Raw genomic sequence first — 15,039 nt, forward strand, 5'->3', positions numbered from 1 at the left:
GAGTTAATTCATCCTAAATCCAGCTTATTTTTCATTTCCACTCATTTCTCTCACATGTTTGGAGCAATCAGTGTCAACTCAAATTTCTAAGCAAAAATTCTCACAATCCAAGAGTCAGATTTGCACATTCTTTGCATCAATGTCATCAGACTTGCTTTGACGAAGCATTATCATCTTTAGTTTAGAATGATCACATATAGATCACATGACTTACCACTACTGATGAACTACACTACCTTGTCCAAATCTAGACACTTTTGCTTGTGGCTTTAGAGGTAAATTTTGATCAATCCAGGATTCCAATTTTCAACTTGAGGGCACTAATGATTCAGTGTCACTCGAAAAGAATATTAGTGTTTTTGATTTGTCACAAACAAGGTCAAAATCCCAGTTTCTAATTTCACCTTCTACATTTCTATTTATAAGGTCAATTTCAGCTTGGTCAATTTTGAAAAATGTGATTTTTCAGGGGCAAATCAAGTCACTTTTTCATAAAAATTTTATGAACATATATTTTGACCTCATTTCTGAATCTGCAAAGTTAGACTACCGACCTTGATTTGCAAAATATGATGTTTGAATTGGGGACAAAATCCTCATTTGTCAAATGTGCATCATTTCCATATTTTTCTAAACTAGGAGCCACATGAACTTAACTTATGCATTTTATGTGCTAGACAACATCGCTCATGTAGGGTCTAAACCCACTTTGAACACAGTTCAACTCAAAACATGAACTCAGTCAACTTAGTTTGACCTAAGCTTAGTCTAGACTTGCATCCAACCTAGTTCATACACAGAACAACCCAGGTCAACCCCCAAATACTGAACTGGACTTGTAATCTGCATTATTTCTGATCTAGATCTTAGATTTGATATTTAGAACTACTTTTCCCATTCTAGTGCATGATCTAAACCTTTGGTCTAAATATAAATTCCAAATCCAAACTCAAAATTCAGATCAAGGACTAGATCTCAAGTAAAATGCCTTGATTTGATCTATCCTAAACAGAATCAATCCTGGTCGTCCATCTCAGGGCTGCTCAGGGTTTCATCTTTTATTAAAAGAGGGCCACTCAAAGTTACCAACCCCTCCTTGGGCCACTCCTATTTTCTTGAAAATTATCTTCAAAATCAGCATCATCAGATAAATCTTAACCTTTCATCAAACTTTCAAACAAATCTCAACTATTGATCTAGTATTACCTCAATGATCCAATTTTTTTTGTTATTCAAGTTTTCCAAGGGTTAAATTCAAGGAGCTTGGCATGCAGCAAAAAGAAGAAGAGAAGCACAGAAGAAGCAAAGAAGAAGAAAGAAGAGGAGGAACCCACATGGGCAAGTCCCTCCTTTTCTCTTTTGATCTCCACATCACACTTTCTCTCTCTCTCTCTCTCTCTCTCTCTCTCTCTCTATGGATTTCACCTAGACTCTCTCTTCTCTTCCACATCCCTCTCTCCTTCTTCATTTGTTACATCAATACACATGCACATGTATGTAGCTTACTTCAATTGCTTTGCATACATGTTTAATCTTGCTTGTTTTTACTTAATTTAATTCATGCATTATATAGCTCACATGCATTTAGGTGTTAGTTTATCTTTTTTGGAATTCCAATGTTTTATTTGGGGATTTTTTTCTAAAACCAAATTTAAGAGATGTTAAAATTTGAGTTACGTGAAAAATCGAGCTTGCTATTGCAAGACATATTTTCATCTGAATTCAAATGGGTATATCTCTTAAACCAGAGATCCTTTTCATGAACAACAAAAAAATATGGTTTTCAGTACGTGTTTAGTTTGTGTTTAGAAACTTTTATGCATTTTTTGTTGCGATTTAACCCTTCTATCGAACCAATTTTCAAAATTGGCTTTTCTGCCTAAGATTTCCGACATAATCGTGTATTGAAATTACTCTAAATTGTTTAACTTGGTTCTTTATGTATGTCTAGTTTCTCCACCTAAAATTTCATGTAATTTTGTGCTGATTTAACCTCTCAATTCAATGTTCCACTTAACCTTGTTTTCTGCAACTTTTTGTAGAATTCCATAGAAGGTAGAATTTTTCCTTGACTTTGCACATGTGTCATTTTCTTTGTCGCTATACTTTTTCAGTGCTTTCAAGTTCTAAAATTTTTCTATTATGTCATGAATCTATCCCTAAATTTTAAGCCAAAATTAACGTTGCCCCTTCCAAATAGATTCAAAAAGTTGGATACTTGCACAGTTCACTATAAAAACAAAACTTTCTCACTTTCTTGTTTTAATGTTTTTCTAACTTTTGGTGGCTTTCTCACATACCATAATAGTAGAGAACATACCCACCTAATTTTGGATGAAACTGAGTTTTCTAACGCCACTTTCTATCTATTTTAACTTCAGGTAGAAAATGCTACAATGACTTGGTCTACTCTATAGAATTTCGGTTTTCAAAACAATGCCAACTTGTTTGATGTATAACTCTTTTGTTTGTAGATCTTTTCTTGTGTTTTAAGTTTTATAGATTCGCTGACATGTAGAAATTATATAGTTCAAATTTTGAGATGTTCTATGTAGATTTGATATACCTTTCATATTCGCAAAGTTCGTAATTGAAACTGTTTTTTCTCCACAAAACAATTCAATAGCCTAGGTTCTCAAGTTCAATCTTTTTGTACATAAAAGTATCTTTGAAAATTTTACTTTTGACTGAAACCTTAATATATAAAGAATCAGTATGCCAAATTTTGTGATCATAGAACATCACTAAAAAAAATTTTGCATTCATGTAACATTGGCTTTGAAATTATCTTGTTGTTTTTTGATAGATTTCAGGATTTGTCTACAAATTGTTGTTTTGTAGCAAATTTGTAGATGAATAACCTTTTCAATTCTTTTTCTTTTTCGAATTTATAAAGTTCTATTGACTCTCTGTTATGCAGAGAATTTGCAATCCAAATTTCAGTTCCATCTAAGTCGTTTCGATATGCTTTCAGTTAGGAAAAGCCATAACAACAAAACTTCACATGAAGTTTGTTTTATGCATTGTGTTTCTCCTTCCACATTTTTTTACGAAAAGTAGATTTTTCAGATTTATCACTTGGGATAAATTATTTGATATGTGGAGATTCTTCTCCCAAAATGTTGTGAAGATTGGAAGTCATTTACTTACTTTTTAGAACTAATCAACTATGTCATTGAGAACAAATTGTAGCTTTTCTAGTACTTAAAATTGTCTATCATCTAATTAGAGTTTTTCCATCCAATTTTTTATTTTTAACCAAATGTTTCTATCTTGTTTTGGTAAAACCACAAATTAATGTGGTTAATCATGTGAATCATCATTTTAGGGTCTTAGAATATGTGTATTTGATTAATTGCATTCATGCATAGTTAAATGTGCATTATTCATGTATTATATTTAAAAAACATTGCATTTGGACTTCATTAAATGATTTTAAGTTAAATGAGCTTGCAGCAAAAGACTCTTCTCATTAAAGCTTGATTTAACAAGTGAGAAACATTAATTCCAACATGAAGTCTATGTCATTTCAAAATATGTTGTCATTCATGCATATATATTTGCTTTGCTTTTCTTTATTTTCATTAATATCTTGTTTGTGTGTATCCATGTAGTTTGTTTTTGTAATGCATCCATTTATTCCAAAAAATGCACACAAAATTATGTTTCATATTAATCAAGTTAGAATTATCAAATATATATATTCACCAACATCCCACGTATATACTTGTTCTAAGTTGATTATATGAAAATATAATTTAGCAAATCAAAATTTTCTAATGTACATTTCCAAATCGGCCTATTTCAATTTTTTTCTAAAAACCTACATTCATTTACGATTAAGATCTAATCTTCAGTGTTAAGCCTACCTAAGACTCTAATTTTCTCTCAATATCTCAACCAAGACTTGATATTAACTCCATAACCATATACCTAGACCTAACCCACAATGAAACCCTAGTCAAGTTAAACCTAAACCTTAGTTAGGTTAGACATATGGACCCTAGAATAATTGGATCCAAATCTAAGTAGATTGGATTTAAATCTTGCATTTGAATCAAATGCAAAGTTGGATTTGAATTTGACAAAGTTTACGTGACTTGGATTTCAAGGATCTAAGAAATCGGATTGTTAGACACAGACCTTGTGAGAATTGGATTCTAAATTGGGACTTTACAATAACATCTTTGGATTTAAATCCCATACAACCTCGAATCAAGATTTCAAACTCTTATTCTAGACCTAACAGACCAAAATCCTAAATCCCTAAACCCTGAGAATGGAATGTCAGACTTCACTGTGGATTTAAATCATGGACTTTGAATCAAATGGCATTTATGAATTGGATTCATATCTTCCAACCAACTCCTAGTTAGGATTTGAACTTAAATCCCCTTTGGAATGACCCTAAGTGCAAACCATGTATCTAAATTGATTATTGAATATTTAGATCATTCTTACTCTATTAATATGGATCTGAAATTTCAATGAGTACCTCTCTAGGCACATCTCCTAAACCTAGGACATGATCTCAATTATGCATTAAATATAGATTAGATATTAGAATTAGTTTTCTAAAATTTTGGATAATTCACTTAGTTTTCTAAAATTCTTCCATTTTCAAATTCAAGGCAGCCATTTGCATTTAGGTTTGAGGACAATCATATTTTAGGACCTAAAATACTTATTCTAATCCTTGATCTAATTACTTCTATTAAAGGTAATAGGAACACTCAAATCTTGCACCGACGAGTCGAGTGCTATCTCTCGCAAACCCCTACAATGAGAATGCAGAGGTAAGTTAATATTTGATTTTTTCATCCCATATGAATGGTCATATGTAAGATCACAAACTTTTGTGTGACAACATTTGCCAACAAGTGAGGGTAGAATACTAGCGACCAAGTGGGATGATGCAACTATTGGAGCTTCCCTGGTGGAAGTTGGACCACATTACCATGGACTACATTGTTGGACTTCTGAAAATGAAGAGTCAACAGGACTTAATTTGGGTGATTGTGGACAACTTAACCAAATCTACTCATTTTCTACCCTTCAAATCTCACATAGTTTAGACAGTTTGGTAGAGTTACATGTAGCATAGATCGCACATTGTATGTTGTTCCCAAGATGATGAGTTTGGATCGAGATCCTTGATTTACATCGAGACTTTGTAAGCAGTTGCAGAAGGTGCTTGGAACCAATTTGAAGTTCAGAACAACATTTCACCCACAAATCAATGGTCAGTCTGAAAGAACCATTCAAACCATAGAAGATGTTACAGTCTTGTGCTCTAGAGTGGAATCGCCATTGGAATAAGCATGTTAGTTTGATGAAATTTACTTACAACAATAGTTTTTATGTGAGTAAAAGCATCACACCATTTAAAACCTTGTATTGTAGACCTTGCATATTCTCGCTTTGTTAGGATGATGCCAAAGGAAACACCATCGAGAAACCACTTTCATTGTAGCATCACATAGATCCAGTGGGACTGGTTCATAAACGAATTTTGGTAGCTCAAGATAGAAGAATTATACAGACCAGAAATGAAAGGAGATTAGTTTTGAAGCTGATGATCATGTATTTGCTTGAGTTTCACCTACTAAGAACATGTTCAGATTTGACAGGAAGGGCAAGTAGAGTCCTACTAGGACCATTTGAAGTGTTGGAGCAAATTGATGAAGTTGCATACTGAATCCTGTTACCTCCTGGTTATAATGAAATTCACAATGTATTTCATGTGTCCATTCTCCATAAGTACATACCAGATTCGTCACATATGATTCAACATGAAGATATTGCTCTATAGGAGAACACTACAAATGGAGGTTGGCCAGTGGGGATCATAGATCTAATGGAGCAGATATTGAGGAATAAGGCTATACCACTGGTCAAGGTGCACTGGTTGCATCATGCATCGAATAGTACGCTTGGGAGCCTGAGGCAGATATGTGAGCTAAATATCTATACTTGTTTGGTAAGAATTGAAATTTCAAGGATGATTTTTTTTTTGGGAGGTAGGGTAATCCATAATAAATGAATAATAATTAAAAAATATAATTAATTTTAACAATTAAAAATATTATGAACCATTGCATTGCTTTGAACACTATGAAGGGACATGACTTTTCATTATCTTCTTCTTCCCTTTTTCATTTTCTATGATTGCCCTGACAGTTAGTTTGTTTTGGTCGTGTACTAACCGTTGGTATGTTGGTTTGTTTTGGTCGTGTACCCTTGGTATGTTGACTTCATCACTTCTGGTGTGCTTTTCAGCCTTTAGTCAACGTATATTGCTAACCCATATTTATATCACATGCATAAGTCTTACGTTATGGCACTTTTATAGCATTGCAAACCATGCACATAAAATGGGTGACTTACAGCTTATGTCTTCTTTATTGCCAATCTCATTTTCTTGTCAGAATAGAGCATGCATAGGCAGTTTATACATGGATGAGCATTGATATGGTGACCTAGAATGCATCATATTATCCAATTAACATGACCTTATATATATAAGACCTTATATATATATATATATATATATATGCTGTTCTCATTATAAAGTAGAACTTGGCATGTTCTCAGACCTTTGCCATAGTCGATACACCTATGAGGGATTAGACATTGACGTGGTGGCATAACCACGCTGTTAAAAAAAAAAAAAATCTGTTCGAGTCCCTGACTATCCCCCTCTTTATATTTTATATGTGCTTTCATCGTAGTTACGTTCTTCCTTGAATGTGCAGCATTTCATGTGGCTTTTCCCTCAACTGCTATATTCTTTCATTAGGAGAACTTTCGGCAGGTGTTAGAGTAAATTATACACCAGAAAATAAAATAAAAAATCTAATTGAGAAAAAAGGTCCAATGAAGAGGACCAAGTTTAAGTAGAGGGGACACCCTGTGCGGACATGGGTTCATTGTGCAAACGGTGAATCCCTCAACCTACGTTAGGAAAGGAATCATGTAAATCAAATAAAGTAATAATAATTACAATGATAACAATAAGGGGCTCACATTAGGCATGATTGGCATTATACGACCAGATTCGGCTAGTCACTGACGGTGGCCAGAAGCCACCATTGCTGGCTCTGGTCTACCCAAATTCTTCGAAACCATAAGGGAATGAGAAGAATAAACAGAAATTAATAATAAATAAAAACATAAATAAAAAGACTTACTGTTTATGTGAAACCTTTTTCAATCTTGCATATGGAACGTTATAAAAAGGAAAAAACCGTAACCATACTTGCCTATGTTTTTTTGTGTGAGAATCCGAGAGATAGGCCCGTCCGATTCGTACGAGGTTTGACTGTCCCTGACATCTGAGTTTAATGGCCTAACATCTAAAGACTTGATTGTCATCCTGATCCAAAATGAATAAAAGCAAACGTGCCCTAGGATTTTAAAATAAATGATTTTGAAAAACTAAATAGATCATTCAAAGTTCATCCATTTGAGCAGAAAAGTTACAAAAGAGATGCAGTTCAATTATGCGTTCACCATTAATCGATGCAAACGTGATCCTAAATCTATATGATGCATACAAAATTGATCATATATACTAAAGATCTGGTCACTAAGGTTCGAGTTATGAGTTGTGGGCTAAAGGGGCTAATTCAAATCCAAATTTAAATAAGATTGAATTGTAGGTTTAATTACTTGTGATGATTTAATCCAAAGCACACAAATTAGATCACGGTTTACACAGGTTCAAAATTCAAGAATTAGATTCTAGGGCCTAAGAAACCCAATTACTTATTCTAGTACTAGAAATACAAAATCCAATATCTAATGTCCAAGTTCAAAATTTGGGAGATGTAATGTCCAAACTCTAGGATAGGAGATCTGATATCCATGATCAAATGTTTGAAATTTTATCCAAAGTCCTAGATGTAATTGGTTCTAGATCCAAAATCCAATAATAAAGGGCCATTTATCATAATCAAGTATTTGGGATCAACTAGACCCAATGTGGACCGTCAAAATCCTATAATCCAAGTTCTATATTCATGATCCAAGATTCTAGATTCAAATCTATGACTCAAGCTCCAGATCTAGTTCATTGTATCTCTTAAGGTTTGAAATATAAATGTGAATTATTTGATCTGGACTCTAGGTTGAAATCTAAGGTCTAATTTAGAAGGTCAGATCTACCGAATTCAATTTAATATCTAATTCTTTATAGATGTACATGTAGGTTGGACCCAACCTGGTCTGTTTGAAGTTTTGTCAATTAGCTATAACAAGTTTAGGTTGTAATTACATTTAGTGTAATTGGATAGCATTTCAATTAAATTAAGAATTACTTTTTGATAAAAAAACGTATGGGTCCATTGGAGAAGACACCCTTCTATCTTGCTATCTCTCTCTCTCTCTAACTCTCTCCTCTCCATCTCTTTTATATCTTCCTTATGCTCTTAACCTTTTCCCCTTGGTGGCATCTTCGTAAAGTGTCTTGCGAGCTAGGGTTAGGCATTTAGTATTTTACTTTTAACATGTTTATTGAGGGTTCGGTGGTTGACTATTTGTAGAACAAATTCGAGATCCCCCCTCCAAGAGCTCCTTTCTGGTGTCATGCTCGTGACATATCACCTTGATGAAACACAAGCACTATAAAACATCAGGCAAAATGTTAGAGCCACAAGTGATGAAATACACTAATAGAAATCTTCAGACGATAGTAACACTTGCATAAAAGAATCTTTGCTCACTATAACAATTATGCTCTTGCAATCACTATACCCAAACAATCAAACCAGAGAGAGAGTGAAATAGAGCAGAACAGAGCAGAGAAAGGAACACACACACAGAAAAGGTGAGAAGATTTCTTCACATTTCAATTGAGGGCTATGAACGCCCTTTTATAGAGCATCGATACAAGAATAATAACAAATGATGATGAAAAACAGAAATATCAGAGAATAGAATCAATTCTGTTAAAACGTAGCCACTTAGCTGCCTTCGCATCAGGGAGGAACCTTCTAGACTCTTGATCCAAACAACCTGCTAAAAAATTCAGAATTAGTGGCTAGGCTGAACCTAATTGCTAAGAGCCTCATAACTTAACACACCCCCTTCAAACTGGTGCATGGAGATTGCTCATGCCCAGTTTGCCTCTTAGAAACATGAATCTGTCCTTTGGGAGTGCCTTGGTAAAGATATCTGCCACTTGCAAGTTAGAAGGAATATGCTTGGTTGCTACAGTTTTGTTTTTCACCAAGTCACGGACTAAGTGACAGTCCAACTCAACATGTTTGGCCCTTTCGTGATGCACGGGATTGGCAGCCGTTTGTATGGCTGATTTATTGTCACACATTAGCAAGACTGGAGAACATTGTGAAACTTTTAGGTCCGACAGAAGATGTTTTAACCACAGAACTTCACATCACACATTGGCAAGAGACCTATATTCAGCTTCAACTGATGACCTTGAGATGGTGTGCTATTTTTTGGTCTTTCATGAGACAAGACTTTGGCCTAAGAAGACGCAATACCCAGTAATGGATCGACGAGTGTCTTTGCATGCTGCCCAATCAGCATCGCAATAAGCAATTAGCTGATCATTGTCATTGCTTGAGAAAAGAAGACCTTGTCTAGGACTGTTCTTGAGGTAGCGTAGGACCTTGAGTGCTGAGTTGAAATGAACTGTGGTGGGATTTTGCATATGGCGACTGAGTGAGTGTACATTAAACATGATGTCGGGTCTGGTAATGGTTAGGTAGATCAAGCACCCAACCAATCTTCTAAATGTTGAGCCATCTTTTAGGGTTTCTCCATAGCTTGCTGACAGGTTCTGTCTGAACTACATTGGTATATCAGTTGGCTTAGCATTGACCAATCCAGCTTCATCTAGAATATCGCATGTGTATTTTCTTTGTGAAAGAAAGATTCCCTGCTTGAAGCGAGACAGTTCAAATCCTAGGAAGTATTTGAGGGTACCCAAGTCTTTCATATGAAATTGTTTGTTCAAATAATTCTTGAAGTCATCAATTCTTCCTTGATCATTTCCTGCAATAATTAAGTCATCTACGTGTACCAGTACAGCTAAGAACACTGACCTTTGATGCAATGTGAACAGTGAATAATCACTTTTCGATTGCTTGAAACCATATGTGGCAATGGCTGAAGAGAATTTGGCAAACCAGTTGCAGGGAGCTTGTTTGAGTCCATAGATGGACTTGTTCATTTTGCAAATTCTATTTTCCTTTTTGCTGCCATAGCTCGGCGGCAGCATCATATATATATATATATATATATCTTCTTCAAGATCTCCATTTTAAAAAGCGTTGTAGACATCCAGTTGATGAAGCAGCCAATTTCTCTTTGCAGCTACTGATAGCAAGCATCATACAGTTGTCAATTTTGTTATGGGAGTGTATGTTTCATCGTAATCAATTCCTTCAATTTGTGTAAAGCCCTTTGCCACTAATCTGGCCTTGAATCGCTCTATTTCTCCATTTGATTTATATTTGATGCGATATATCCATTTGCAGGGAATTGGTTTGGCACCTTGTGGCAGTTGAGTGAGCATCCATGTATTGTTGCTCTCCAATGCTTTTAGTTCATCTCGCATAGCATCTGTCCACCTAGAGTCCTGTATTGCTTGACTATAGGATGAAGGTTCGGTATAGCAAGAGATATTTAAAAGGTAGGCAGCATGATAATCAGAGAAATTAGAGAAAGATAATGAATTGGAGAGAGGATACCTTGTGCTGGACCGATTTCCATATGAAGATTGGTTGAGTGACTTTAGGACAGTTGCATTGCAGTAAAAATCTCTCAAGAGTACTGATGGTCTGCGTAGCCTGGTGGAGCGTCTCAGTTCACAAGGTTGGGCAGTATTTGGCTGCATGGCTGTGCTGAAGTTAGGATGAGTTAATGAGTTTGGTTCAGGTTCAGTTTCAGTTTATACAACTTGAGAGTTTTCGGTGGAGTCGGTTTCAAGATGGTTTTGATTTTGTGATTGAGAATGTGATTCTGATGAAGGGAAAGTTGTGTCATACTGAGGTGGCTGGGCCCTTGGGTTATTGGTGGCTAAACGACCATCAATTGGCTCCATGTGATCATCTGTAAGAGGCAGTGGAAGAACAGGTGATACTTGTGGTTTTTCAACAAGTTTAAATGGGAATATATTTTCGTAAAATATAACATCACGACTAGTGAAAACTCTTTTGGTTTGCAAATCACACACCTTGTAGGCTTTTTGTCCCTGAGGATAGCCCAAGAAGATGCATCGAATGGCTCTGGGATCAAACTTGGATTTGGGGTAAATGTTAGTTGCATAGCAAAGGCAACCAAAAGACATGAGGTGAGAATATTCTGGTTTCTTTCCCATTAAGATTTCATATGGTGTTTTGTTCTGCATAACGAGGATGGTGTTCTGCTTATTAAGTATACTGCTGTGAGAACACACTCATCCCAGAAGATTAGCGGAACACTTGATTGGAATTTTAGTGCTCGGCGCAACATCAAGAATGTGTCGATGTTTCCTTTCGACAACACCGTTTTGTTGAGGGGTATAAACACATGAATGATGGTGTTCAATCCCCTTTTCAAGTAAAAAGGTTTTCAGATTGTCATAAAAAAATTCAGTGCCATTGCCTGATCTGATTTTCAGTACATTGGCGCTGAACTGATTTTTGCTCAAGTTTATAAAATTTTTCAGATGATAGGAAGTCTCACTTTTGTGTTTCATAAGGATGACCCACACAGTGCAAGAGAAATCATCAACCAAAGTCAGGAAATATTTTGCACCAGAGTGTGATGCTTCAGGGTATGGGCCCCAAATATCGCAGTGGACAAGTTAAAAAATAGCAGTAGAAACAGTTTCACTAGAGTTAAAAGGTAATCTGGTCTGTTTTGCCAGTTTACAAGTGTCACAATGCTTGTTCGACTGCTCAATACCAGAGTCATATTTCAAGAAGAGATGGCCTTTGGATATTGACGGGTGTCCTAGCCTTATGTGCCCCCTAGCCTTATGTGCCACATTTCTGGTGAGATAAACCTACTACTGTGGAAGGCCATAGAGTTCAAGGAGTTGTTGAGGAAATTTGCAACATACAGTCCATTCCGCAAGTCACCCTGACCAGTCTTCATCATGGAGTTCCGGTCCTGCAAGAAGCAACACTCACCAAAGAAGGTAATAAGGCAATCAAGCTATTTGACAAGTTTGTTCACAGAAATCAGATTGAATTTGAAGTGAGGCAAGAAATAAACATTGTCAAGTGTTAAGCTAGGCGAAAGGACAGCCTGACCTATATGAGTAGCAAGGACAATTTTATCATTAGGTAATCGAATATGAAACGGAGTAGCCAAAGGAGTGGAGTTGGACATCAGTTCTAACGAAGATGACATGTGGTCGGTTGCACCACTGTCAAGAATCCAAGAATTGGTTTGATGAAGAGACATACCTGCAAAGTTCACTTGAGGTAGAAAAATGTCTTTCAGGAGTTGCCTAATTTTGATACACTCATCCACAGTCAGGGATTGGGTAGGCTCTTTGGCAGCTTCAATGCCAATTTAAGATGAACCAGCAGCATTGGATGCAGTGCCACATCCACCGTTCTTCTCTGAATCAACAACGCTGTTCGCAGTCGCACCCTTGTCAGCCCTCAACTTTGATCCTTTTGGGTTTGTGGGATAGTCCACTAATTTGAAGCAATGGTCTCTTGTGTGTTCAGAGATGTGATAGTAGTTGCAGAGGTATTGGTTTTTCCTGATCCCTTTGCTTCTCATTGATCTATTGTCTGAATTTGACAGCAAGCTCACATGTTCGACTGGATTGGAGGAGTTTCTCGCTTCACGCTACTTCTCCTCTTGAAGAACCAGTGAGTAAACCTTAGAGATTGATGGCAGAGGGTCGATTAAAATGATCTGACCACAGATTGTGTTGTAGGAGTCGTTCAGACCCATGAGAAACTGAATGACTTTGTCTTCTTGCTGGTTGACAAATATTTTGCTCAGAGCACCACATGAACAGTTAGGTAAAATATCATAAGGGTCCAGCTCATCCCACAATGCTTTCAATCGACAGATGGCAGATTTGATTTGGTATTTTCTGGGAGCAGTGCTTTGGGTGAATCTTTCTTTGAGGTCGTTCCAGACTTCTATTGCCGTTGAGGCATAGATAACACTGTGCATAAGATCAGGAGAAATGGAATTTAAGAGCCAGGAAAGTACCATGTGATTCCAGCGATTCCACAGACAATACTCAGGTGCCAAGGATTTGGGTTGAGGAAGACTGCCATCTACAAACGAGGTCTTGTTCTTGGCTGAGAGAGCCATGAGCATTGCACGGCTCCAAGTTGCATAGTTTTCACCCGTCAGAAGTTGAGAGACCAATACAGTCCCAGGGTTGTCCGAGTGATGCAGAAAAAAAGGGCTTGAGAAGTCAACAGAGTTGATATCAGTTGCAGCCTCAGAAATTGGTTGGACAGGAGGTATTTGTGTGTTTGCCATGGTTCAATGCTCTGATACCATGATAAACTGCAGTGGAGCATAACAGAGCAGAGAAAGGAACACACACAGAGAAAAGGTGAGAAGATTTCTTCACATTTCAATTAAAGGCTATGAACGCCCTTTTATAGAGCATCGATACAAGAATAATAACAAATGATGATGAAAAACAGAAAAATCAGAGAATAGAATCAATTCTGTTCAAACGTAACCATTAGCTGCCTTCTCATCAGGGGGGAACCTTCTAGACTCTTGATCCAAACAACCTGCTAATAAATTCAGAATTAGTGGCTAGGCTCAACCTAATTGCTAAGAGCCTCATAACTTAACAGAGAGAGAGAGAGGGAAGGAAGAAGCATGGAGACAGAAAGAGGAACTCACTACGGTGTTGAATGGAGTAGATTATCGGTGGATGAACTTAACTGCACCAGTTTCAAGGAAAAAAAAGACGCACCAATTGAAAACATAGGATGAGAAAAAAAGAGAGAGAAGAAGAATAAGACGAAGAAGAAAGGGACTCACCTGCAACTCCACTGCTTGACTGGAGAAGAACCAGTCCCAATCTTGCAGTCTCGATCAAATCTTCTTATAATAGCGCCAGAAATGGGGGTCATGAGGCAGGGAGAAAGAGAAATAGGAAATAGTGGTATATGATAGAGGAAGAGGAAGGAAGAGGAAGAGGAAGAGGAAAAGAGGAAGAAGAGAGGGTAATATGGAGTGAGAGGGAACCAGTAGGAGAGGGGTAGGGTGACCTGTGAGTTGTTGTCGAGGGCAGCTTTGGAAGCTCCAATGCCTGTTCCATTGTTTACTGTTTCGAACCAAACCACGGAACAAGGAGGAACATGGGGATATTTATACCACATGTTCCAGGCCAGTCTATCCCTTGGGTTCATTGTCCGTGGTTTGAGTCTCCATGAAAAATTTAGAGCATGTCCTATCCATTCCTAGCTGTTCCATGCATATCAAACAGCTTCTTATTATCATGGGGTTAAAGGCTAATGAACCAAGAACTCTCCATCTTTCTCTCTCTCTCTCTTTTTCTCTTTCTTTCTTCCTCTCTACCGTAACATGGCATCAGAGCCGATACTCTTGGGTGCATCTGATACTTGATTTATCTTCGACTCATTCTTCATCTTCTTCTTTGCCATACTCTTATCTCACATAGATTCTTATTATCTTGGGCACCACATTTATGACATCCTCTCCCAGCATGATCTAGGGACTTTTGTTCTTTTAAAGCCCTACATTGATGCCTTCTTGAAGTTGTCGGCTTTGTGTGGATACTTCTCCTGCATGTTTGTAGGAGGTTGCTGATGGATGCCAGGAGATCTGCATCAGATTCTATAATGCGAGACTGATTTTCAACTGATTCATGGAGGCTGATTTAGTCCTTAGCTGCCCTTGAAGTTGCTTGTTCCAGTTTATGTCATCAGATCATCCTTATCCTTGGTGATGTCTATAAAACTCACATTGCCTCTTACGTACTACAGCAGTTTCATGTTTGGTTACTGTGTAGGTGTGGTCCTTTGTTTTTGTTGACGTCAACGTCAGCTAATGTACATTGAATATAGT

General features: G+C 36.9%; 1 long non-coding RNA gene across 1 annotated transcript; it reads right to left on the bottom strand.

The window, feature by feature from the left end:
- Window positions 1-10,301: 10,301 nt before the first annotated feature.
- On the bottom strand, window positions 10,302-14,270 carry LOC116267071 (uncharacterized). The gene is made up of 4 exons (XR_004175509.2): window positions 13,990-14,270; window positions 13,849-13,889; window positions 12,423-13,733; window positions 10,302-12,123 (listed from the first exon to the last, which is right to left on the bottom strand). It is a non-coding gene; the product is annotated as an uncharacterized LOC116267071 (long non-coding RNA).
- Window positions 14,271-15,039: the final 769 nt, after the last annotated feature.

This window comes from Nymphaea colorata, chromosome 1, assembly GCF_008831285.2.
Source record: "Nymphaea colorata isolate Beijing-Zhang1983 chromosome 1, ASM883128v2, whole genome shotgun sequence".
Lineage (NCBI taxonomy): Eukaryota > Viridiplantae > Streptophyta > Magnoliopsida > Nymphaeales > Nymphaeaceae > Nymphaea > Nymphaea colorata.